The sequence below is a fragment of the Mixophyes fleayi genome, chromosome 1, assembly GCF_038048845.1.
Source record: "Mixophyes fleayi isolate aMixFle1 chromosome 1, aMixFle1.hap1, whole genome shotgun sequence".
Taxonomy (NCBI): domain Eukaryota; kingdom Metazoa; phylum Chordata; class Amphibia; order Anura; family Limnodynastidae; genus Mixophyes; species Mixophyes fleayi.
This window is the reverse complement of record NC_134402.1, coordinates 365,383,953-365,409,650: the sequence shown is the minus strand read 5'-3', so window position 1 is coordinate 365,409,650 and position 25,698 is coordinate 365,383,953. Positions and strand designations below refer to the sequence as shown.

At 41.3% G+C, this 25,698-nt stretch overlaps 1 protein-coding gene across 2 annotated transcripts in view; it reads right to left on the bottom strand.

Annotated features, from left to right (window-relative positions):
- SUSD2 (sushi domain containing 2) overlaps window positions 1–25,698 on the bottom strand; it is a 181,700-nt gene that overhangs the window by 155,608 nt on the left and 394 nt on the right. The window lies entirely within an intron of this gene.

Below are 25,698 nucleotides of genomic sequence, written 5' to 3'. Positions count from 1 at the left end.
CATGTGAGAAATGCTACACAAACTGGTGTAAATCTTATTCAACATTAGCCCTACTGTGTGAAAGTAAAGAAACTGTTAATCTAACCATTCTTATAATGTGGATTTGCTCTCTACTAGAATGCTGCTTTTGCCAGTATCCTGTCTGCTTCATAGCAAAACTATAAAAATTGAGTTATGGCCCCAAAAAATATATATTTTATATTCAAGTTTAGTATGCATCTGTGTGTAAATGTATGCCCTATTTATTGAATGCAACTTTATGACACTGGTATGTTCCTGACTTTGTGAGGGTCAATGTGATTGAGTAGCTGTCCTTACTCGTTCGGTTTCCCCAGAAGAACAGACTACATTTTAAGAAACTCATTTGCCTAGTTCATCATCATCAGCTATTTATATAGCACCCCTAATACCGCAGCGCTGTACAGAGAACTCACTCACATCAGTCCCTGCTCCATTCGAGCTTACAGTCTAAATTCCCTAACATACATACACATAGATAGAGAGACGCTAAGGTCAATTTTTAATAGCACCTGATTAACCGTATGTTTTTGGACTACGGGAGGAAACTGGAGCACCCGGAGGAAGCCCGGGCAAACACAGGGATAACTTACAAACTATACACAGATAGGGCCATGGTTGGGAATCAAACTCATGACCCCAGTGCTGTGAACCAGAAGTGCTAAAAACTAAGCCACTATGCTGCCCATAATTGTATATAACTGTGTGTGTCATTTTATTATATATTTTTATACCTTTAGCACTGTGACATTTTTAGTCATATTAAACTTCATTTAATAATAGTCTGTCTTTGTGTTCTCAAGAAATTCCCGTGCTAGTTAAATTGGTTATTAAAAATGCTACATAGCTGAAACACAGAGGATTTTAAGGAATACAATTACTATGGTTAATTTAAGTTTTCATTGCAGTGGGATATAAGTGAGGGTGACCCGACGAACTCAAGCAAAGTGTTAGCTTTGGAATAAAATCTTGGTGGTGGCAGTATTGGATTAATAGTGAATGTGAGCTATAATAAAATGGGGATGTCATATTATTTTAGACAGCCCAAGCGGTTTTGCTGTGATTAACAATTCGTCACACACATGACGCAGGTTCAGGTGATGAATTTGACAGATCATTATAATGGTGTGTGATTCATTAACTAAACTTGACACATCCTTAACAAATAATATGTATCGTAAAATAATAAACTAGTTATCTCAACTCATTTGATCATGTTCAGTGAACTACGATTACTTTCAGATATTATACTGATAGTGCATAAATAGTGCATAAATGAATGCTGATAACAATTCATGGTATTTAAATATTCAAACTTCTATACACTTTGGGGCATATTCAATTGACGGCAGGATCGCCGAAAATCCCACGCTCAAAAAATATTACCGTTATTACGGTAATCCTGCGCGGGAAAACCGTTAATACGGTAATTTACTTGCTGGATTTCGAGATGAAATCCAGCGAGATATTACCGTATTAACGGTAATATTTTTTGAGCGCGGGATTTTCGGCAATCCCGCCGTCAATTGAATATGCCCCTTTGAAGCGGTTTTGTTTTGTAGGAAATACATAGCTGTGATTAAAGACAATAACTAAAATAAAAGATATTCTTCTTATCTACTTAAGTTGGGAGGTGGTCCCAGGTGCCAAGGGGTCCAATAGTTTTGTTGGGAAAGCCAGGAGGGGCAGTGATGGACCATCAAGGCACACCTTCAGGTATCAGGATAGGTGTGTTCCAGCCAAAAGCTAGGTGACATCAGAAAGGGATATAATGCAGCGTCACTAGGCAAGCCCCTGAAAAAGGAAGAGGCACAGCTACTCATTGCCTCCTAAAATCATTAGATTATAAATCAGCTATTCAAGGAGACCTTCAGTAACCCAGTACAAAAAATGGAAAAGACCAGGGAGCTGGGATCTAAGCTTTAAAAGGAAGACGTTAACTTAGCCTTAGGTTGGAAGATGGTCCTAGGTGTCCAGCACTAGACCTTGTATTTTTCATCCATATTAATTTCAAATATTGCTCAAGTTTTAACAGGTTGGATGGGGACCATTGGCAAAACAATTTTCAGATTCTTATAGAAATTAAGGACTTTGATTGGGCCACTCCAGGACTTTGGATTTTTTTTGTATTAAAGAAACTTTAATGTGCAATTTACTGTATGCTTTGGCCATTATTCTTTTGAATTAAAATCCCTCTCCTATGTAGATACCTTTATATTTCTATATGCTCTCTACTTGACATGTTTCCAGTCCCTGAAGCAGAGAAGCATCCACATAGCATCATGCTTCCACCACCACCATGCTTCATAGTAGGTATAGTGACCGTCAGAAGATAACAATGCTAGACTTGTGAGAAGCACAGTACCTGGCATTGAGGCCAAAAAGTACAATCTTGGTCTCGTCAGACCATGCAATCTTCTGGCAACTCTAGGGGACATTTCATGTGAGTTTTCTGTAACAATAGTTTTCTTCTTCTTCTCACCCAGCAATAAAGTCCAGATATGTGAAGTCTGTGGACTATTGTTATCACATGGACAGTGTCTCTGATCTCTGTAATACTCTATAAATATATTATATTTTATTTATCTTTTATCTAAAAAGCGCTAACATATAACCAATCATTTCACATTGAGGTGACAATTACGTACAATGACATGAAACATTAGGTAAAGACTCATATGCTAGGAGAATAGATATTGAAGTTGCTGGTGGGGAAAGTATGTGTGGCTACTCTAAGGCAGAGGCATTATTAGCCACCAGTGATAATAGCTCATCACATGATTGTAGCTAGAACCTTTTGGACTCAGTGGTGAATAACAAGCCTGGCACACTAACCTGCATGGCATTTTAGATGAAAATGCTGCCATTCATAGCGGTAAGTCATTCCTGTGGTGAATGGTTGAAGTTAAGGTGAAACGTTCCTGTCTTATAGGAGCAATTACGCCCTGAAGATGCTGTATACAATGGTTTCTAAATCTTGTGTGTACCCCCTTCACTTCATGATATCACCATGTGAGTAAATGAGAACTATGGACTCAGAACACTTTTCTATTGGAAAAAGTGCTAGCATGCAAAGTGCCCACCTGGCACCTCCCTAAGTGTAGATTAGTGGACCTGAGGATATAGGAACAAAGGCGACAAACAAGGGAACAGGGCACCCCAAAATGGCCATGTCATACATTTTTTTATAGGTAACTAATTTTTCATTACGTATTCAGTAGCGGTTGAGCGGACAATGACGAATGGTGCGTGGGCCTGTGCCTATCTGTTCTGACTCATGTGAGTAAGGCTGTATAGCCAATATACTACATCATCGTCATTCTGTAAGGCGCCACAAATTCTGCAATTACAGACAGCCAGCAAACAAATTACACAAATACAAATTAAACATAATAACAAAACATACAAGTACAAATTCAATCAGTGCCAATTAAATATAAAAAACATAACAAGTACATTTGAGGTAGACAAATGAGGTACAGGCATAATCCATAGGGTGGACAGAGTATAGCATATGTTCATTCCCTCTGATGAAGTTACGTTCCGTAATGAAACGCGTTAGGAGCATTGAGTCAACTATTTAGTTGGTCTCTTAATACATTTGGTACCGTATTGTGCTATTTTTATTCATTTTCTACATGCTTCAAGTGACGGCTATATTCCACTCATCATACGCAGGAGTTGACATCACCGGAGCAATCTGGAAGTAAATAATTGACTCCGTTGGAATCCTACGGTCTCTTCATACCCCTCTCTCCGCTTGGAGCTTTCTTCCACCACAGTTAGTGGTGGGTCAGGCGGCTACACACGCAGCTGTGAACCGCTGATTACACAAGGACCATCATCTGATGCAGTGCGGGAAGTTATTCGTGAGAGTATTTCGCTAAAGCCTAAAAGGCTACACTATTATTCACCCACGATTCCAGTCTGCATCATGAAGGAGTGGGACTCCAATCTATAACCATCGGACATACAGTGATCTTAAGGAGATGATTCTCTAATGGTATAAATTAACGGGTGTGTAGAACGACGCATCTAATTCCAATCAGAGACAGTGAGTACTATAATATATCTTACTCATTTATGTGTCGTTCTCCATCTATGGGGTATGAAGTGGAATACACTTTTCATGGTGAACTAATACTATAAAACCAACTGGAAGCGGAGGCTTCAGATTATCTTTACTCCGTACGGAGCTATACATATGGCTATATAGATATTATTATCCATCGGAAGAAGTTTATAATTATATGTGGACTAATAACTACGGCAATAATCAGCATTTTTTTTCTGGGAGGAATCTGCAGAGCAATGCTCAATTCATATTTATTTTTTGACCACAATATTGGCTACAAGGTACACAGCTGTTATACATATTGCTAATAGTAGCGGTGTGGTTCCAACAATTTAGACTCATGAGCACTATTACACCTGGTTTTTTTACAGCCAATGAATTGTTATATTATTCTATGTCACAGTGCACTGTATATCTTTCCTCCTATTAGCATTATTTAAGCATCAATAGGTAATATATGTATGATTTTATTGTGATATTAAATACTATTTTATACATTTGACCACTCGTGATCTGCTATTCATGCTCTACTAGCCCATACTGGGAGATAGTTAGATTTGAGCGCTGCATTCGTTTTTTGTTGCTAATAGGGTGGACACTGCCCTGCTCATGAGAGCTTACCTCTAAATTGCAATTTGGATAAGTTAGCTCTTCATAAATAATAGAACAACACATCCTTTTGGGTGCCTTGGTCCTTCGCATACGCCATTTTATTTACTGAGCACAGATAACTTGTATTTGCACCACATGGCAATTCGCAGAATTATAAAAAGATCAAGAGATAGTCATTATCTGTTAAGATTATGCAGATTTATGACATTCACACATAACAGCATGGTTGCCAACTCTTCCGGAACGTTCGGGAGACTCCCGGAACACTGGGAAATCTCCCGGACTCCCGGGAGAGTACTGTAAAATCCCGAATTTACCGGCGGAGTCCTCTTTCCAAACTGTGCATGCGCCGGTGATGTCATCGGCGTGATGACGCGGCGCGCCTAATATCCCAGAAGACCCCGGCCATTGCGGAGCACGGAGCTCCAACGCCTGCGCAGTCCACGGGCAAAGGTAACCGGGAGTGGAGGGATGTTGTCCAGTGACACAGGCACCCAGACGCCGGGGTACAGCAGCTTGTTGTCTGTGTGAGGCGGCTGGTAACCTGGGCAGGGGAACTGGAGGAAACTGTCAGGGGAGGGCGTGGGGAATTCGGGGGACATCCTGCCGGCCACATAGAGGGGAGATGAGGCAGGATGGGAGCCGGGGGAATCATGCTGGAGGACTGGGGGAGTGAGCACATCCTCAATAGGCCGATTCATCTGGGGAACAACCAGGGGGATCCCAGTATTTACTTTAACTGTTAAAGTTTAAAAGTAAATGACATTATAACAGAAATTTCAATTGGGGCAGAATGTCTGCATAATTCAGCTTTCAATTCACCATAATGTATAATGCCCATGTCATGTTTTGTTAAATTTCTTTTACACCACAACCTGGTACAATAGTTAAATTAACTATTGTACCAGGTTGTGGTGTAAAAGAAATATATGAAAGCATGACATGGGCATTATACATTATGGTGAATTGAAAGCTGAATTATGCAGACATTCTGCCCCAATTGAAATCTCTGTTATAATGTCATTTACTTTAACTGTTAAACTTTAACAGTTAAAGTAAATAACATTACCAGTTCAGCTGCTAGGCGTTGGAGCTCCGTGCTCCACAATGGCCGGGGTCTTCTGGAATATTGGGTGCGTCGCGTCATCACGCCGATGACGTCACCGGCGCATACGCAGTTTGAAAAGAGGACTCCTCCGCGAACTCCAAAGGTAAATTCAGGATTTTACAGTACTCTCCCGGAAGTCCAGGAGATTTCCCAGTATTATGGGAGTCTCACAGACGTCCCGGGAGAGTTTGCAACCATGATTGAGCTGGGGCACGCCCAGTGGGCGGGACAGGGCACGCCCACAATGGTTTTTAATTTCTCCCTGAAATTAATTTTCAAAAGTTGGCAAGTATGCATAACAGACAAGGATTTGTACAAAGATATATAGATATAAATACAGAATATATTTAGGGAACGTGTTAACGTACTTAAGTGACTCCCTCAAATGCAGCTCAAGATGTGTTATGCAGAATCAGTTAGGACATGAGTTACTTGGCTTCTTTGTATGCTGTGTCTGGTCACTGCCGCACACAGGCATTGTGTTTATCCAGCTGACTTCAGCTAAATGTGTGTTTATTGCACCGGGTATCCAAGGTGCATAAGCCTGAAATTGCTAGTTTTACTTGTCCGGGAGTGAATTTATGGCATGTGTTATGGTTAATGATGTGAAGTTAAACATCAGACCTCTATTGTTCATTTTATAAATAGGATATACATATTATTACTGTACATTGACCTTCCTTCAGTTACTTAAAAAAATATTATAACAATGTTATCTTTTTGTTAGTGCAGTAAATATCAATTATGCTTCTGTATCCTACCAAGTCTTAATCCTTCCCATAACATAGGTGGCAGAACGGTCTGATTTTGTTACAAACAGTTGCTCACTATTTCCCTTTTCCAGAGCCAAATGATGACCTTTGTCACACTTTGTAGCATTCCACTGGTGTGACTTTGTTTAATGAAAACAAAATGTAAAGATGCGGAATACTTTCAGGTGCATTTAATAAAATATGTTCCCCTATACCCAACTAGAAGAACAAGTGTTAGAAGTTGTAAGAGTTCCATGGCATAGAGCTTCACTCTTCAGCTTGTTGTCAGGTACTTGTCCCATTACATTAAATGAGAAATAACGAATAAATCCACCAAAAAACTGTGTTTTTGAGTTCCATACAATATCACAGAATATTACACAGCTGTGGTCCGGTACTCCACCAGATCTGGTGAAACTTCCAATGTCTGTCACATTTCGGCTATGCTGTCTTGTCACTTTGTCATGCTGTCGACAGGAGGAGAACATTGCCAGAGTGCAGTAGATACGAGGGCACGGGTGTAAAGTCAAACTCAAGGTAAGTAATATTATGTGATATTGTATACATTATTGAAAATTTAGTTTTGGGTGGAGTTACCCTATAAGCAACACATTCCCTTCACATCAAGATAACTACAGTTTTAGGTTTGCACCTGATTTATATGAAATGCAATAGTCTGATCAAATCATGTATCTTACAAAAAACTAGGCCACACATATGATCAGTTTTGGCTGTGCCAACAATCAAGCCCCCAATTCACGGTGGTCTTGCTCTTATCAGATAACTCACACCCCCTATCCTCCTTTGGAATGAGGACTGTCTTACAAAAATATGGACTCTTGAGTGTTATGAAATCATGGTGTAATTTGATAGGACAGGTTGTAACATCTGATTGATAAACACATTGGCCTTTCAAAGTGACTATTTGCTGACCAGAACGTATGGGCCCTATTACTTACTCTTAGGGGTAGGGGTAGGTCGGCAGTTATTCGGCTTAAACTGAAAGAACAGATATATGCAGTTTGGCCGGGAAGTCATTTTTACAGCAGCTTTAGTTTTGTGAAAATCCTTTCTCCACAGATAGTAACAAGATATTTTCGTAATTAAATAACTTAATTAATTTAACATAGTTTAAAAACATTCTTAAATGTCTTCTTTAAAAAAAAAAATATAACAAGCTCTTTGCCTGGTAAAGATGCAGCAAATGTAAATCAGAGAAGCTGCATGATCAAACACTCATTACAGGGTTCCCCTTTCCCATCCAACTGTGCTTTGTTACTATTAAAGTACAATGGATTGGGCGGGGAAATTGAGGTACAAGCCAGCACATCCTCATAGTTTCTGTGGTAGGAGGATGAGGTTAGTTAAAAAACACGTTCCATCTCTATACATACTTCATATTAAAAATACAGTGACCTCATTTACAAATTGCTCTAGTTTTGCACTGATGCACCTTGATCAATGAGGGGCAAGATGAAGCATCCAGAGGGCTGCAGGAGCGTCCCTTCAGTATTCAATGGGGCTGCACAGAGGAAGGAGGGAGTGTACTTCCTCCTCCTCCCGCTATGCCATGTGACCTCCTTGCACAGTGCAAAGGAGGTCATGTGATGTGGAACTCAGGTGCCCCCTTTCTAATAAGAATGGACACAACCAGCTGGGGGCCGTAAAAGAAGGCTCGGCGGGCCACTTGTTGCCCACCGCTGACCTAGATGTGCCACAGAATGGAGACCTACTCTCCCCTCTCTGAAAGTGCCTCTGCAAAGTAGATGGGTATCTAGGTGTTCAGGGAGGTGGAAACGTCTGAAGAAGTGCACTGTACAAAAGTGTACAGGGACTTCAATTTTGAACAACTTTGATTCAAATTTTCAGTTTGTCTCCTAAAATACCACTCAATTTAGCCTCATTATGGATAAAATTAATAATAAGAGTGAAGGGATATCAGGAACATTTTTATAACATGACATTTTTGTATTTTTGAAGCCTTCCTATTGAGCAAACTATGCACAGAATGCACGTCTGCCCTGACATGTAACTGGAAAGCGCATATAGCTCCCATTAAAAGTATAGGATGAGATCCAGTCTCTGGCAGCTAAGAGTTGGGGCAAAATTCAAGTCTTTTTGCAGAGTGCAATGGGCAGTGACCGCTGCCAAAGATGCACCTTCTCCACTCCTGCATCTCATTTCAATGAACTCACAACACAAAAGATGACATGTTTTGTACTATCCAGTTGCCATGTACGGGGTGAGGAGGGAATTTTTGTTGCTTTGCTTCATCTGGATCAACACAGCTTCAACCGAGAAAAGGTTGAGCTTGATTTACCTGTATTTTTTTGACTGGTGTGTAACAAGTATACTGGCATAGAAAGAAATTAAGTAAACATACAGCTAAAGTTTAATTTCAAAGGAATCCGACATACTAAGTAATGTAATAAATACATTACAAATAATATTTTACATGTACCATAAGGATTCAGATTATCTCTCATTAGCATGAGTACTTATCCTGGTGTGGCAGCCAATGAAAACACAGGAGTACCTGAACCATGACTTAATTTGATATGTGTTCATTCATGATCTGGTGCAAACATTAAACTAAATAGTTGTGGACTTATGGCCTCATGAAGAGTTGGACATACGTACATATGTGTAAAATACACATTTCCATACTATACATGGTAACAAAAAATGCGTATGCTTGTGTCCGAATACAGACTCAGACACATCTAACACTTCCTACTTCCAACACTTAGAGAGAAGCAATGGGGAAGAAGCGTAGGGCAAGTACAGTAAGGTCATGGTAATCCAATCGGGACACATTCAGATGGCGAGGCAGCCGTAGATACACCTGTCAGGAAGCGTGTCTGTTGTGGGTGATCGGCCCCTGGCACAAGATACATGATGAAGATGATGATGATGATGAAGATGAAGATGATGATGATGGTGATATCAGCACAGACCTAGCCAGTTTTAATAATAAGAAAATAAATAACTATATTTTTTTATAAAATGCCATCCACCCCCTCCCAAAAGTGATACCAGCACCAACGCTCATAGCTTGGCTTAGTAGCAGCAATTGAGTGGGGGCAGGTGGCGGATGGCATGAGTTCCCCCCGCAAAAGGTTCCAGCGCTTATCTTTGACAGGTTGGGCTTATGACACTATAAAAGGGAACCCCAAAGCATGGGGTCCACCCTTCATAATGTCACGCAGCCCCAGCCTGCTCAGCATCGGGGTGAGTCCCCTGGGGGATCAGGGCTGCAAAATATGCGGCCCACCCTCTAGAAATAAAAGCACTAGGACTCCTCCTGTGATGCTCATGGTCTCAGCAAGACCTGCCAGCCATAAACTGCTTGGGCATGCTGGTGCTGGATGAACTACAAGTGCAAGGCCTGCAGTGCACCAGGCAAAACATTATTAGATAAAAACACTATGATAAAAATCTTTTACTAAAATAAACACTTCCCTACCACATACTCCAATTTATTAAACACCTAAATCCATGTTATCCATAAACACATAAACAACACTGTATCAAAGTAGATCATAGCAGCTAAACTCAGCCAGTAACAAACCTGCAATTGACACTACCAGGCCATGTGCTGGTGTCACTTTTATTTGGGGGAAGTGGGTCCATTTTTCTTTTAAAAATCTTTTTGTATTCAACATAAAACACCAGTCATTTGCATCCACTTAAAGAGGATGACTAATGTCTGTACTGCATGATGATACTCTTTTAATGTGTCCTATTCTACATGTGGCCCTTTTTATCTAGACATACCAGTTTTTTGCTAGCTGACTAATAACATCAGCAACAAGAATTTTAATATTTCAATAATTCATTTTTTTACATTTATGAATTTAAAAAGATTTGCCACTCAATGCTATTAGTACAACCCATTGTAACTCTTGGATAAGTCTCAGATTAGAAACAGACAGGGGCAGGCTGGGCTCGGTGGCAGGGGGGCATCTACCACCCAGGCCATTCCCATAGTGGGTTAACCTTGGGCTGGGACACCGGGCCACCTGCATTTTTTTTTCCTTTAAAATGTCGAGTCGTGCCCCCTGGGCTAAAATTTGCCAGCCCTCCCCTGGAAATAAGAAAAATGTAGGTTCCACAATGCTCATCCTGATTCAAGAGAACAGTCGTATAATTTAATTGATCCATTGACTGACAGTGGAAGACCATTTCACAGAGTGTCATGATGATTATTAATACAGATAATAGCTAGATAAAAGTACAATGTGAAAACCGGTTACCACAGTTAGTGATACTTTGTTGAATATAATTGTTATTTATAGAACCTTCAAGCAATTTTCACAGACAAAATTTTAAAAAGGATGAACGTTGGAAGGGAGGGGGGAAGGTGAGGAGGGAGAGAATGGGTGAACAAAAAGTTATTTAACACTGTAAAAACCAATAATAAATGCTGATTAAGTAGTTATACAAACAACTTAGAGATTAGTTCTTTGAAATCCCCACATTCCACATATGTGAACCATTCTGACTATGTGATGGCATTTGCAGAGACTCTGGGCCTGATTCATTAAGAAAAGTATGGCAAAAAGGACTATGTTTTCTTCTGGACAAATTAGTTTATTATTTTGCACATAAATTGAATACTGGCTGTTTTTTTCATGTAGCACACAAATACTTGATAGCTTTATTTTTACACTGAAATTTAAAGTTGATCTAGGACATGCCCTACCCCAACTATAAATCTGTCCTCACATTTTAAATTTACCTCCCCCTTCAAAGCAACATGGTTTTGTCAAGGTGCAAACTTGCTCATTTTTTATGCTTAGCTCTCTTTAATAAATCAGACCCTCTATCTTCAGAAAGTGCCATTAATTCTTCCATTCTCATTAATTCACATTATTATTTTACCCAGTCATTTATAGAAGAGACATTTGTGAATCTCTGCAACCAAGTACTCATCTAGTTGCTGCCATGCAATGTCTTTACCTCCAGGTTGTGTATCTGCAAATTAAAATTTTGGGGTCCAATGATCCATTCAGTACACATTTACTTAAGCAATCACATGTATCTATTCTATTCTTTTCAGAATGAGAGAAACTTCTCTGCCAGAAACACCCTATAATTAAAATGCATGGATTAATGGAAATACTGCCAACATGAACACTCAGCACTAATCTCCACCTTGGTTACATAACATATGAAGAGCTTTTGCCAGAGGAAGATTGGTGCCATGTTTCACTTTACACTATAGTAGGAATATGCAATTTTCAAGTGATCCCTTGCAGAGTATTGATTTAAAGATGCGTAGGAATTCTTTACATGCAGGTCTCTCTTACGATAGATACTGTACCATTATATTATATATTACATAAATACAGTATTGTATCAGTATTGTAGAAATTAGCATACCATTCAAAATTAACTCAACAGTCATATAATGCAATCAGTGCTGTTCCTCCCATGTGATGAGGTTCTTACGTTTTCTTCTGGCTCCCAGCATGCCTCTCTCCACTTCCTCCGCTGATCTCATCTGAAGCCAATCAGTGCAGGAATAAGATCAGTGACTGAAAATGGGGATTAGGTCAAGACGGAATGCCGGAAGGCCGGAACAAGTCAGCTTACTACAGCACCCTCTGCTGTTTGGTGTCTTGAGTGAAGCTTGTTGTGTTATCTCTCCCTATATAGTGCATTCTGTTCTGCTGCACAGATATGTTCTCTGTAATATGTGAAACAACTATTACACATATTATATTGCATATATATTATATTGTGTGTATGTGTGTGTATGTGTGTATGTGTAAATATATATATATATATATATATATATATATATATATATATATATATATATATATATATATATATATATATATATATATATATATATATATATATATATATATGTGGTTCTGGACACCATAACCATCCATACGGCTGCCAGAATGGGACTGCCAGTACCTTAGCAATCCATTCCGGCTGCCGGAATGAAGTTACAAGGACCTTAACCATCCATTTCGGGGGCTGGAATGGGTCTGCAAGTACCTTACCCATCCATTCCGGGCACTGGAATAGAGTTCCAAGGACATTAACCACTCATTCCGGTTGCCGGAATGGGGCTCCAAGGACCTTAATGGATGGCTAAGGTTCTCGGAGCTCCATTCCGGCAGCCGAATGGATGGGTAATGCACTCAGTGCTCCATTCCGACATACATTCAGGCAGGTAGAATGGTTAACTAGAATATATAGCTATGATATACAGAAAAATATATATATTATGTGTATGTGTAATATATATATATATATATATATATATATATATATCTACACACACACACACACATTACAATACAATACATATGCTATATAATATGTGTTACACATATTACAGAGAACATTTCTGTGTAGCAGAACAAAATTCACTATAGAGGCAGAGGAAACAAAGCAAGCCTCACTCAAGACACCAAACAGCAGAGGGCGCTGCAGGGAGCCAAATCATTCCGACGTTCCGGCATTCCGCCAACTCCGGTTTTCACCCACACCCCTGAAAATGTAAGGGGTAGCAACAAGATAGGGAGAGGGACTGTCCTTTCTCTCCTACCCCTACTCCTACTCATCTCAGCATGTCAGTCAGGGCACTTGCTCCTGTAGGGAGAGGGCAGTGACCAAGGAGTGCACCCGTGAAACCAATATATTTCGGATCTGAAAATCAGTAAATATGGCACTTGACTTAAAAGTTGACTTAACAAACAAACAGTATAGTGGGAGAAAAAGGTACAATTAAGACGTCTTGTTGCAAACTGAGCATTTCAGTCACAGTGAAAAATGATTTTTGAAATAATTTTTCTGGGGAGCTTCTCTGACTTTTTCGGAAGAGACAGACTTACCCTTCACAAACAAGCACTTTCATCAATTTCTTTAGTTTAAACACATTTAGCGCTCCAGAGGCTTGCATGGGCCCCCAAGCTCACCATTCACACTAAAATCTCTCTATTTATTACACCCTACCGAAATGGCCTAAACGAGATGTAAATAAACATTAAAACCACTCCATCACACAGAGAAAAATCCCTATGAAAGCAAGTGGGAACAGGAGAAAGGACTGACATTAGACCTTGACAGTTGGACGCACCAAGGAGAACATGCACAAACTATATCTGTAATATTCTGATTAAGTTGTATATGGTCCCTCCAGGATTCAGAATATTTCCCCTGATTTCTCAGACAGATGTTGACTGGCACCTTTGCCCACATTTGGTGACTGTCCCAAGTTTGCTTTGGTCTCAGAGCAGATATCTTATCCACTCTATCACTTTGTATTAGTCTCCCTTTCACCAGATTATTTTCACCACCTTCTACTAATAACTGGGGCTAACAAACATCTTAATAAACCAATCCAACACATTTGCTGTTTCACCTTGTTTCAGACTACTGTGGCATGGGGTGACCCAGTCCAGGTATATTAGGAGTATCCTTAACAATTCATCTGCCTCACGATATAAGATCTGGCTCCCCTGGATAAATTAATATAGCACCTCATCGGGTATTTGACTTAGTTGCTTTGTTTTCAAGCTTTCATAAATCTCCATTCGGCCCTTTCTTCCTTTTTATAATCTGTTAGATTTGTATTCAGCAACCATTGGTGACAGTCCTACCCCATACCCTCCATCACCCACCCTCTTACCACTTCCTCCATACCTGGTTACACATTTATATCTTTTGCCAATTTAAAATAGTTTAAGCAATACAGATTTATGCCTTTTTGAATATTATTACAGCTTATTTTATAACATACACTAGAGTGTAAAATTTTAGAATCACAAAGAAATGTCTTGTTTTTTTGAAGCGGATGCACAACTACACATGAGGATAAATCAGCGTCTGCAGTTCGAGAAACAGGTGTCTTACAGGTCCTGAGTTTGTGTCCTCTTTAAATAGTACACGCCAAATACCAGAGTCATCTGCAACAGTAAAAAGTAGACTCCAGGTTGCTGACCTTATAGGCAGAGTTGCAAAGAAAAAGTCATATTTGAAACTGCCAAATAGGAAATAATAAGGTTAAAATTGGCAAACGAACACAGACAGTGGATGGTGGATGAATGGATAAAAGTATTATGCACAGATGAGTCTACGTTTGAGGTGTTTGTCTTTAAGAGGAGAACAGACGTAGAGCAGATAAAAGAATGCTGGAAGAGTGCTCCATGTGTTCTGTCTATCATGCCAGAGGAAATGTAATGGTATGGTGCTGGTAAGGTGGGATATTTACACAGAGAGCAAGGAACCACTCTATTATACAACATCATGCCATAAACTGAGGTCAGCGCTGGATTGGTGCAAATTTCAGCATGCAGCCGGACAACTATCCTAAGAATACTTCTTTTTTTTTAGCATTGTTATTTTTATTAAAATGTTTTATGGTAAAGGAGAAAGAGTACTGAAAAATAAAAGGGGGGGCTGTGCAAAGTAGGGAGCAGACAAAAAAGAGGACATCAGATGACAAAACTTATCATATAGAGAACTGTATGAACATACCAAAGGACCAGAAACAGACATTATTATGGAATATCCAATTGTGTATCCTGAGACACCACTGGGAGGCTGGCTAAGCCTAGGGCTGGTTGGAGTACACTGAGGAAACACACATTGTTTGTCCCCCCAATTTTCCTCCAGACAGCACTATGCTGGAAGCACAAGGGTTGATATGACTGGAGAGGGGAGGGGGGCACACTTTTTATTTTACATTTATTTATTTTTATCACTGTTTACTGCCAATGAGTCCAGTAGCTTTACAGCCGCTGGACCTGCCAGCGTTGCTGTTTTAATGTTGGCATTGTGACTGTCCGCATTTTCACAGTCGGCAATCACAATGTCGGTATTTTATCTGTGACCGGAAATTTTACATGCCAGCATTTATCCTGTTGGCATTTTCATGTCAGTCATATTTCTGTCGGTATTTCTATCGTCAGATATATAACTGCCACCCCCTTTAGGAAGAGCTACAGAAGTCGTGGGTACAAATTTCCCCTCAATATCTTCAAGAACTGACTGCTAGTTTGCCAAATGTCTGCAAAGCTGTAATTGCTGCAAATGGAGGATTCTTCGATGAATGTAAAGTTTGATGAATAGAACAGTTGTATGAAATAAAAAATAATAAGTTATGGCATTGTCAATGTACTGACAATAATTTCAGATCAATTAAATGGAACCATGCTTCAAAAACCAATAAACTTCTTAGCGATTAGAAACCTTCGCACACTAGTATAGGTGTATTGTCACACACACAACAATGTATGATGCGTATTATGTATCGTTTAGTAGTAAAATAGATTAAAAAAAAAAACAGACCCACTGATGTTAAAATAATGACATTTTTGGTGTGATTAATAGCCTCCTGGTACTATAATTGAATAGTAACCCTAATGGTCAAATTTCAATGAACATTGTAGAACGCTCACAGACACACATCCACACCCACAATAAATAATATTGGAATTATTTGTTTTAATATGAAGCTCTGCAGATAATCTTTTTAAAATAATGTTTCAGCATATTGTCCATTTAAACTTATTTCAGAATGCTTTCCTGGTTATATAAATAAAGTACATTCCCTAATCATAGCTTGATCCATAATCATCAGGGTAAGGATTCACATGTTCTTTTTCTGTACTAAGAAGATAAGCAATCTCCCTGCTATCTGTCACTGGGCTGTAGTCACCAGTGGTTACTTATTAATATAAACGGTAATGTGCAGAGTACTTTTGAACCCACTTTGCTCCTCTGTATTTTGCTTTTGACATGCAACATGATACTTATTTATACCTACCAGCCATCCTTAGTTTTGTAGCAGATCACTGGGTCTGCATTTGAACTGGTGCATAGTTCTGTATGGATAAGGACCTAAATCTATAATATAAGTTAATAAGTTGTCATATAGACTGAGTAACCAGTATATTACATACTTGCCAACTGGCCGGAATGTCCGGGAGACTCCCGAAATCCGGGTAGGTCAAAATGATGCGATTTGCAGTGAATTGCGTAATTTTGGCCCCAACCCCACGACAAAAGGACGCGATTGACCGTGCCCCATCCCCACCCGCCCTCCAACCACGCCCTCTGCCCGGGATCTCCCGGAATTCAATGTTAAAAGGTTGGCAAGTATGATATATTATGTACAACTGCCCTTCTCATTCACTGCTCAATCTGTGATAGCATCATACAGTATGTACATATTATGTCAAATAAAGTACTTAACGAGGTACCAACAGATTGTATGTGTGCAGAGGGAGAAATGGCAAGACTTAGGGCCTCGTACGCTAGCGTTAATTTCATGCACTTTACTAGCGTTTGTAACACTATTACTATCCGTCTAACATTCAGATGCATCGTGTTTGCATGTTTCTTGTTTCATTTAATGTGTTTATCTACAGTGACCTTCAATGAAGTCAAAATACTAATAAAAAGGCTACAAACAAATGCATGTCAAATGCATTTGATTTAAAATGCATTTTGACTCCCGTTTGTACTAGCGGGTTTGAAAAAGTGGAGACGCCTGTGTCAACCAATCAGATTCTAGCTTTCATTTATTTAGTGCATTCTACAAAACGACAGCTAGAATCTGATTGGTTGCTATAGACAACACCTCCACGGTTTCAAACCCGCAGTTTAGTAAATATACCCCTAAGTGATTTGAAGATGCCATGTAGTGGGTGCCTGGGAAGGATAAGCCAAATAACATAACAGGAGTTTTTCAAATAGGCCAAAGAATCCCATGACATCTTGTGGTCACCTGGGGGGCACCAGAGGGATTTTATAAACATGATTTTTTCCCCTCTACTAAATTTAGTGGGGGGACCCGATGCCCTGGTGAGGATTCTGTCATCTTGTGAGACAAGCAGTGAGATTAGACATGCCTCCAAACTGTCCTGTGATATGAGGGATCTGTCCCACTGTTAGGAACGTTGGAGGGGATGTAGCAGTGAACGGGTGCTACCACATTGAAGGGTTGCTTTTAGAGGAGGGGAAAGATTGAAGTGCTGGTCAACTAATGCCACCCAAAACTGATTTACATATTTTTTAGGTCTTTAATAGTAATTAAATTCCACTATCCCAATATCATTTCTCTATTATTTTGCTTTTAGGGTAATTTGCATACCTAATATATAAGAGGAGGCAGGTAACCTCAACACTGCTCTTTATAGCTTCCTAATGTTTATAACTTCTAAAGAGGCAAAGAGAAAAAGACAAAGAAACTTTAATTCAATTAAATAATGGGTTATCTAATTAATGCTTAGAATTATGAAAAAAACTACAATAAAATATTAAGATGGCACTTATTCCCCCCAAAAAAGTTATTGGCTTCACTATATGCAAATAATATAACTATGGTCACTACATGTTAAACTTGTACAGCACCTTAATATGTAGATTTCACAGACATCATATAAAATACAGAATATAAAACATCCAGTCAATATGTAGTTTTTCAACATATATATATATATATATATATATATATATATATATATATATATATATATATATATATCCTGGAAATGCATATAGTATTGGGGAATAAAAGCCTTTCACTACCATGTGTAACGAAATGATTAAGGAAACTGCATATTACGGCACAGATAACTCATTAAGGACCTTTGACCAATTGTAAGTCTGAAGCTTGCACATAATAGATCACAACTTCCAGCGTGTACCAGTTTCTGGGAAGAGTCATACAGTAAGCACATTCCAAGACACATAGCTATGCAAACATCAGCAGGCAGAATCACACATGCACGTCAGAAGAAATTTGGTTTAAAAAGAAATCCGCTATATGTGTACAAAGTATAGAAAGGTTAACCGGAAATATAAAATAAAAACCATTAACTAACTTCACATCCTTCATTTTTCTTGTCAATACCTATATTCCCAGCACAATAGCTTATTATATTCCGATCACAATTTTTTATCATATGGACTCATCCTGGTACCCCTGGTGCGGTGAGTAACAGTGAAAAATATGTTAGTATGTTAATTAATACTATTACGGAACTATCAAGGTTGTTGTCTGCTTGGGTAAGCTTGGCTTATCCTGGCACCCGTGGACATTTATATCTTACACTTGTATAAATTACGCCCATGTGCATACTGCAGCTTGTAGTACTACAAGAGCCAGCATGCAGTAAAAGTCATGGCTGTCAGAGCATGCTGGCGCTTGTAGTTCCACAATAGGGTTGCACTATATTTTTACACATTTATTCTCTTGTACCCAAAAGCCAATGATACCTGGAGTTTTCCAGTGCTATTCTGCATTAGGCATCACTAGATTAGGGGGCCCTATCGTCTTTGTTGGCCCCCCTAGATGGCCAGACAGAAGCTGAGACAACTGGGCTTTAAGTTAATGTAGGGGTCAAGTTCTTTATCTTTATTTTTTTCATCAATGGCTTTTATTGAACGTTTTTCAAAAATTTGAGGGAACAGCAAAAAAGGGATAGAGGAAAGAAACAACTTGGAATAGGAAGGAGCACAAGGGGAGGATGGACACAGTTTCACAGGGCCGTAACTAGGGCTGTGCGATAGGGGCAACTGCTCAGGGCGCAACACTGAAGGGGGGCACAATTTAGGAATATTTTAGGTACATTTGGATAAAATTGAGGGCTAGGGGGGCGGTATTTGTCTTTCTCGCCCCAGGCGCTAGAATTCTAAGTTACGGCTCTTAGTTTCACATCCAAGATATCATAGAACACAGCACTCTAATAATTTGAGAGCAACAAGCTAGTTAACCGCAATGTATTTTTTATTTTTTTTCTCTAATAATTTATTTCTTTAATCTTTCCATATGCAGTTTGAGCTATCTCATCCGTCACAGCCACGAGTCTTTTTTTAACTATTCTGTGTCGGCTTGCCATGCGGTTTGGCAGACGCCAATTGATGAATGGGACAGTTTGTATCTCAGCAAGGTCTCCCTCCAAATCACAAGCGTAAACATAGATAAAAGAGGAGGAAACCGTTTAGTACGGTTATCACAATGTGAAACCTTTTGGATTTTCACCTTGAATACGTTTCCACCGTTCAGACTGAATGAAGGGTGTGAAATTACTCCATTTACTTAAATTTGGTACACTTTATTGCTGTAGGAGCCCACAATGATAATTGGACTATGATTGGAGGTTCAAACAAGTCCATGTCAGTATTATGGCTGGATACCATGATGCACAGAATCATTGTGGACATCTGATGAACTCCTTAGTGATTTGCATTCAAGGTACTTTTTAGTCCTCTGACTCAATCTGGCATTCATATTTCCTGAGACATGTCCTTGTAGTCCCTTACTGTTAGAGTTGTCTGTCTATGAGATTGAATTCTGTTTTAAACTGTTCATTTGGTGGCCCAATTTTGACATGTCCTATAAAAATATTGGCAATCATTTATTACTATGCTGATTTAATGTCTGTAAATGACCAGACTAGATATGATCATTTAGATGTGATAGTTGGCTATGAGACCACAGATCAAGTAGAATATTTGAACAAGACATTATGAACTCATATTCTTAATACACTTATTGGTAATTGTTAATTGGTAAGACATGATTATCCTTGTTCTGTGAGTTAAGATAATACGGTATATTCATTGGCATATATATACTTTTAAATATATTTTTAAATTGTTGTTGTTATGCTTTTATATGTATGTTATATTTATACTGTTTGATATGACATTAGCGGGTTATTTAACATATTATTATTAATTTTTATTTATAGGGCGCCACTAGGTGTCCGTAGCGCCGTACAGGGACAAACAAAGTTACAATTCAAGGTGAGACAGCACAGTACAATAAACAATAAGCACAGTAACTCGGTGAGCTCAAAGCACAGCTAGAGGGGCGGGGGAGGGGAGAGGGGAAGGTCCTGCATACGGCTGAGCCCGAGAGGGAGGGCCCGGATGACAGGGAAACCCCCAGAGGGGAGAGGAAGGAGCGAGAGTGGATGGGGGGGAAGAGGGTCCTTGAGGAGGAGGGCTAGGTAGCTGGAGAGCCGAGTTAAGAGTGGTAAGGACAGGAGGAGAGATGACCCTGCTCAGTGGAGCGTACAATCTAAGGGGTGGGGTAGACAGACAGAGAGACACGGGGGAGAGAGGAAGAGATAAGGATAAGGGAAGCGGAATGAAGGGGAAGAGGTAGAAGAAAAGGTAGGAAGTTAAGTGGGAGACTGGAAGGCTTTAAGAAAAAGGTGGGTTTTTAGAGCCCGTTTGAAACTGGACAGATTAGGGGAAGTTCTGATAGAGTGAGGGAGCTTGTGCCAGTGGAGGGGGGCAGCGCGGGCGAAGTCTTGGATACGCGCATGGGATGAGGTGATCAGGGGGGAAGAGAGGCGACGGTCATTGGCAGATCGGAGAGGGCGGGATGGAGCATGAATAGAGAGGAGGGTGGAGATGTAGGGTGCAGTGGAGTTGGCGAGGGCCTTGTATGTAAGAGTGAGGAGCTTGAAGAAGATTCTGTAGGGGAAGGGGAGCCAATAAAGGGACAGGTAGAGGGGGGAGACAGACGAGGAGCGGCGAGAAAGGAAGATAAGCCTAGCGGCTGCGTTGAGGACAGATCGAAGGGGAGCGAGATGAGTGGGGGAGGCCAGTAAGGAGGAGGTTGCAGTAGTCCAAGCGGGAAATGATCAGAGAGTGAATAAGACATTTGGTGGCATCTTGGGAGAGGAAGGGCCGGATGCGAGCGATGTTACGCAGCTGGAAGCGGCAGGATTTAGCAAGAGAGAGAATGTAGGGGCCAAAGGAGAGAGAGGAGTCGAGGATGACACCGAGGCAGCGAAGTGGGGGGACAGGGGAGATAGAGGTGTTGTCAACAGTGAGAGAGAGGTCAGAAGGGGGCGAGGTGCGAGAGGGGGGAAAGACTATGTGTTCAGTTTTGGCGAGGTTAAGTTTGAGGAATCGAGAGGACATCCAGGAGGAGATGGCAGAGAGGCAGGCGGACACCCTAGAGAGGAGGGAGCGAGAGAGATCAGGAGAGGAGAGGTAAAGTTGAGTGTCGTCAGCGTAGAGGTGGTAGTTGAGGCCGTAGAAGCTGATGAGGTCACCCAGGGAAGAGGTGTAGAGAGAGAAGATTAAGGGTCCCAGGACAGAGCCCTGGGGGACTCCAACTGGAAGGGTGGACGGGGGGAGAGAGATCCAGAGGTGGTGACGGAGAAGGATCGGTCAGCAAAGTAAGAGGTGAACCAGGACAAGACTGGGCCGGAGAGGCCAAAGGACTGGAGGGTGTGGAGGAGGAGGGGGTGGTCGATGGTGTCAAAGGCTGCAGAGAGATCAAGGAGGATGAGAAGGGAGAAGTGGCCCCTGGCTTTAGCAGAGAGGAGATCGTTGGAGACTTTAGCTAGGGCCGTTTCAGTGGAGTGAAGGAGGCGGAAGCCAGACTGGAGAGGATCAAGGAGGGAGTGTTCGGAAAGGTAGGAAGAGAGACGGCTGCAGACGAGCCTCTTGAGAATTTTGGAGGCAAAGGGGAGAAGTGATATGGGGCGATATTTAGAGGGAGAAGTAGGGTCAAGATTAGGTTTCTTGAGGATGGGGGATACGAGAGCATGTTTGAAGGAGGAGGGGAAGATGGCGGTGGAGAGGGAAAGATTAAAGAGGTGAGCGAGATTCTCAACATGAATCAGGCCCACAGTGTCGATTAAAGAAGTCTAGTGCTTTGAAACTGCAGATAACATTTCAGCAGCATTCTCAGATAACAGGGCCTCAATCTTGGCCTCAGCTGAAGCCCGCACCCCAATTGGAGCAACAATCAAAGGACTAATGACGACACAATAGTAGTGATCGAATTTGGCTACTGATTCTACAAATCTGAATCTAAATACCATAGTTAAGGAGGGTAAGTGTTCCCCAAATGTACTTCAGCAGATTTAAAGAAAGTGGGTGGTATTTTAATGCCTAATCTTTAGGCCTACCGAACTCACTGCCAAACTGCCCATGTATACTGACTTTCACAGTTCTGTCACGTGTGACCACTTAGACAAATTGTAAATACGTACAGAACAGTTTTATAACCAATATATTTTGGATTTGTGAGGGACTTACCTGGATGCGAGGCGAGGTGTCCCTCTCCACACTTAGCAACATTCCGGTGCCTCCCATGCACCACTCAGAGTCCCCAGCTCGGTCACTTGAACTTTGGCACCACGACGAGCCAATCAGGGCTTGACGTCAGAGTAAGGTAAGGCCCTATTGGGTAACACTTCTCCAAGGGCCCGCACCTCTCAAATATCCCTTTTCACTCGGTCACTTCTTTCATCAGGCACAAGGCTTGTGGGCAAACCAGGCATTAGGCCTGTGGAACAGATAGTCAGCACAAGGCCCGGGCACAGGAGGGCCCAATAGGTAGCGTTAAGAGGGGACAAAGCGCTAGTAGTAGTCTTTGGGCACAAGGCCCAATAGATTGCATTAAATGGGCACAAGGCCCTAGTAGTAGTCTGTGGGCACAAGGCCCAGGAGGTAGCATTAAGAGGGCACAAAGCCCTAGTAGTAGTCTGTGGGCACAAGGCCCAATAGGTCGCGTTAAGAGGGCACAAGGACCTAGTAGTAATCCTTTGGCGCAAGGTCCAATAGATAGTAGTGAAAGGGCACAAGGACCTAGCAGTAGTCCTTGGGTGCAAGGCCCAATAGGTGGAGTAACCGGGCATAAGGTCCTTACAGGAGTTTGTGGTCATAAGGCCCCATTGTATGGAGTTGAGCACAAGGCCCTTGCAGCAGCTTGGGTGCACTAGGCCCCATAGTTAGTGAGTGGGCATAAGGCCCCTGAGTGGAAGTAGGGAACTAGGCCTGGCATCGGCGCGAGCGGTAGGCACCTGGTAGGGTGTGGTGCATATAGCTCATTAGGGAGAAGCTACCAGCTGCGATAATTCTGGAGCAGTGTAGCCAGGGGCATCAAGCAGCGTCTCACCATATGGTTTAGTACTGAGCATTGTGTGTGCTGTGCTTTGTGTCATTCGTAGGTGCAAGACGCCAGGCCCCCATTAAAGGTAGGCTCTTGTCCCTGTTTCCACCCCCCTCCCTACCTTTTCTCTTTTGTGTTGTCCCTTTGGGGAAATATTTAGCTTTCCCTCACATACGGTCAGGAGGAGGATACATAGTAGTTACCTTCCCGTCAGTCCCCTGGGTCCCGCAGAGTTGGTGAGGCTATAATTGAGTTCCCCATTGCTCGCGCAGCACGCCCCTTGTGAGTTCTGACAGTTCTACTTGGTGGCCTGACGCTGATTTCAGGCAGGTCTTCCTGTTACCACCGGGTGAGGCCTAACCTGAGTTCTGGCAACGGCCGCTGGCGGTTCCAGGCGGAGGCGCCCGACCAGGTGGCACGCGGCTTCAGTAGGTTCCACCACTGTGTCTTGGTACTGTGCATGGTCCCCGAGATAGGAGACCTTCTCCTTGGTAAGTCCCCGGGAGTTGGGTTTAGTGTGGCTCAAAGTTAGATCCCGGTGGATCCTCTGGTGTCAGCGTAAGAGTTCCCCACCATAGTCTCATGATTAGAGGTTGTGGGAGGCAGGGTAGTGTCATTACAGGTGACGGAAGTACGCACGGAGGAAAGAGCTAAGGGGAGGAGTGAGTTGGTGAGTATAACACTAAGTTCCCTTGTCCTGAACGGGCTCTCACTTGTTGGTGGGTGGAGTACTGGGGCGGGATTGTTCCTAGGCCCTGGTACTCGCGGCGCCGAAGTAGTAGCCCAGAGCAAGACGAGGTGTCGGTGGCTGGGGTAGAGTGACTGTCTCTGCCTCGTAGCCGTCACCTCGGACTTTGCCCTTCCGTCAAAGGGTAGCGTAGCCTCACGTTTGTTTCCCCCGCAGGAGTCGTAATGGTGCTGTGTTGGAAGAGGGGGAACGAGGCAAGTCTCTAATCTGGGGTCCGCGGACGAAGAGGTGGTGTTCCATAGTGTTCCCTCGAGATCAGGTGAGTAGCAGGGGTGTGAGAGAGGGGATTGTGCTGTGTGCTGTGTAGCCCTTTTACTACCCTTTACAGATTTTCACAATAATATAGCAATATAATATAAGTCATATATAATAGATTACATGACTTAATCAAATCCAACATTATGCATAGCTATAGAGGATAGCCGAAACCTATCAGACCATCACTTGAAGCAAGAGCTTATAATTTATTCACCTCATGTGACTCTACCAGCTGTACAGCCCAGTCAAAATCAGTGGTTGCCCTGTAGTGTATACATTAAAGTTTATAGATGAATGTAGCTGTGAAGTGACATTTAATGCATCACATACACTTCATTTTCAACCAGGGTGTGTGTATGAGGGATTATACATACAGGGGCAAAACTAGACATTTGTGAACCCATAGGATAATGTTGCAAGATACTCCAGGTACTACTGAAAAAGGCACAAATGCACATGGGGTTTGGACAGGGGAGGCAACCGTCCCCCTCCCCCAACTGTGGCACCTGTAACAGCTACACCCACTGCTACTATGTTAATTACACCTTGTAATATTTAATATTGATTATCTATCATACTGTCAATAATGCTAATCCCACTGCTGTGGGATTAGCAGGTTTCATTGGTTTACAATCATTTTGATAGAGATGTCACCTAACACCAGAATGATGCACCAGTTCCTCAATGACAATAATTGATCATAATTAAATACTTTGTATGGGAGCAGTCAATAACTGGCACATCCATGTTCATACACAGATGAACAAGTTAACTAACATAAACCATCGTAACTTCATTACCACACAGAATAAGTAAACCACAACAGTACTTTATAACAGAAATGTAACAGTTTCCAGTGTGAACACATCATCTACTTGACCTATTACTGCCATAGAGCTTGGAACACAAACCTTAATCACACAAATGTGTCTTGTGTTAACTATTTGTGTGCAACGGAACTTTCTATATTATCTTATTGTTTATTTTCTTTTTTTTACAGTTAGAAAGAAAACATCTAGCAATTGGAGTGAACAAGAGTTAAAGACGATGAATAAAAAAACAGGAAAATAAAAATAATTTATCTCATATACTTATATGATAGATGTAGTAGAAGATTCGGCCTTAGGCACTGTATACATTGCACTGTGCCTATACAAACTTTTGCACATAAATTTGTACTCATCATATCCCAAGTATGTCAGAGCAGGTAGGCTACATATCTAAATA